This window comes from Rousettus aegyptiacus, unplaced genomic scaffold (assembly GCF_014176215.1).
Source record: "Rousettus aegyptiacus isolate mRouAeg1 unplaced genomic scaffold, mRouAeg1.p scaffold_m13_p_3, whole genome shotgun sequence".
Lineage (NCBI taxonomy): Eukaryota > Metazoa > Chordata > Mammalia > Chiroptera > Pteropodidae > Rousettus > Rousettus aegyptiacus.
The window spans coordinates 82,789,796-82,792,191 of record NW_023416306.1 but is presented as its reverse complement, the minus strand read 5'-3'; the positions used below and the strand labels follow the sequence as shown (position 1 = coordinate 82,792,191).

The 2,396-nt window shown below is 41.2% G+C and overlaps 1 pseudogene; it reads right to left on the bottom strand.

Moving 5' to 3' along the window:
• Positions 1-241: 241 nt before the first annotated feature.
• LOC107500103 lies at positions 242-1,996 on the bottom strand (annotated as a pseudogene).
• Positions 1,997-2,396: the final 400 nt, after the last annotated feature.

Here is a 2,396-nt window from a genome sequence, read left to right as displayed (position 1 = left end):
TGAGGTTACAGATGTTCTCAAACTTGGCCTTTCTCTCTTTCATTTTCTTCTTCTCTTCTTTATCCTCAGGTAGTTCCAGGCCCTCCTTAGCAACTGAGATCAGGCTCTTCCCATTAAACTCCTTGAGCTGCTACATGCAGTTCTCATCGGTAGGCTTCATCATATATACTACCCTGAGGCTCCGCTTCTGCACTTGCTCCATAAAAGCAGAGTTGGCAACCTGCTCTGTGCTCTCACCAGTGATGTAATAGATGGACTTCTGGGTCTCCTTCATGCGAGAGACATATTTCAAAAGAAAAGTCATTTCATCCCCAGACTGGGAGGTATGATAGCGCAGCAGCTCAGAAAGGCGTCACCAATTAGTAGAGTCCTCATTAATTCCAAGTTTTAGGTTGTTAGGAAATGCCTCATAGAATTTCTTATTGTTCTCATTGTCTTCTGCCAGCTCAGAGAAGAGCTCAAAGCACTTCTTAACGCCTTGATGTTTCTACAAATAACCTTCAAGATTTTACTCTGCTAGAGCATTTCTCAGGAGATGTTCATGGGATGTCCCCAGAGTCAACCACACCACGAATGAAGTTGAGATACTCTGGTATCAACTCATCACAGCTGTCAATGATGAATGCACAATGTACATAGAGTTTAATGTTCTTTTTCTTGTTCTCAAAGAGGTCAAAAGAAGCCCAACTGGAGATGAATAGCAATCCCCTCAACTCTAACTAGCCTTCTATAGAGAAGTGTTTGACTGCCAAGTGGTCTTCTTCACCATTGGTAAGGCACTTGTAGAACTCTCCATTTTCCTCCTGGATGATGTCATCAGAGGTTCTGGTCCAAATGGGCTTGGTCTTGTTCATTTCTTCCTGATCGATGTGTTTCTTCTCAATCTTCTTTGTTTTCTTTTTCTTATCCTTAGCGCTATCATCCTCTTCACCTGAGCTCACATCTTTAGCCTTGGGCTTCTTCTCATCATCTTTATCTTCCCCTTCTTTCTTACCTTTCTCTTTCTCTGCTTCATTATCACTGATTTATTTTTCTCACCCTTTCTCCAAATAAAGGGTGGTGGGGTAACCTATCAACTGTGAGTGCTTCTCCACCACTTCTTTGGCCCAATTCTCCTTTAAGTACTCTGTCTGGTCTTCCTTAAGGTGGAAGATCACTTTGATACCCTGGCCCATTAATGGGCTTGCCATGGTCAGCTTCCACAGTGAAAGAACCCCCAGCAGAAGACTCCCTGGCATACTGCTTATTAATATTGTGCTTTGTGATCACAACCACTTTCTCTGCCACCAGGTAGGCGGAACAAAAGTCAACATCAGATAGTTCAGTCATGGAGATGTCTGCACCAGCCTGAAGCGCCTCCATAAATGCTTGGCAATGGTTTCCAGATTATTTATGAGATCAGTTTTAGTTATGCCAATGCCTGTGTCCACCGGAGTCAGGGTGCGTTCATGGGGGTTGGGGATTATGTCAGTTTTCAGCTCTTTACCACTGTCCAATTTGGAAGGACAAGTCAGGCTCTCATAGCATATCTTATCCAAGGCACCAGAAGCAATACTGATTAATTCCAGAAGGAAAAATTCCTTCCTGGAATAGAAGGTATTGATGGGAGACATGAGTTTGGCATTCTGCCTGGAAGACTAAAGTCTCAACCTTCTTCTCTCCATGGTGCACTTCCTCAGGTGAAGAGATGCAAGTGCTAGAGAGCAAGGTAAGCAGGGACTATGGTTGGCTCACATAACACCGTTGATCTATTGAGGTGAGGTGATATCTCATATAGATTTTAAAAGGCATTTCTCTGATGATTAGTGACACTGAGCATCTTTTCATATGTCTATTGGCCATGTGTATGTCTTCTTCAGAGAAATGTCTGTTCAGGCCCTCTGCCCAGTTTTTAGTCAAATTGTGTTCTTTTTTGGTTTTAAGTTACAAGAATTCTTTAAATATTTTGAATATTAACCCCTTACCAGATGTATCCTTGGAGAATATCTTACCTCATTTAGTAGATTGTCTTTTAGTTTTGTTAGTAGTTTCCTTTGCTGTGCAAAATCTTTTCAGTCTGATGTAGTCCCAACACCATTTATTGAAGAGACTGTCTTTACCTCATTGTATATTTTTGCCTCCTTTGTCATAGATTAAATGGGTGTATAGGCATGAGTTTATTTCCAGGCTTTCTATTCCGTTCCATTGATATGTGTCTGTTTTTATGCCAGTACCATGCTGTTTTTGATTACTATAGCCTTGCAGTATAGTTTGATATCGGGTAGCATGATACCTCCGACTTTGTTCTTCTTGTTCAAGATTGTTTTGGCTATTTGGGGTCTTTTTTGGTTCCATATAAAATTTAAGATTATTTTGTCCTAATTCTGTGACAAATGCCGTATAGATCACATTGAGTA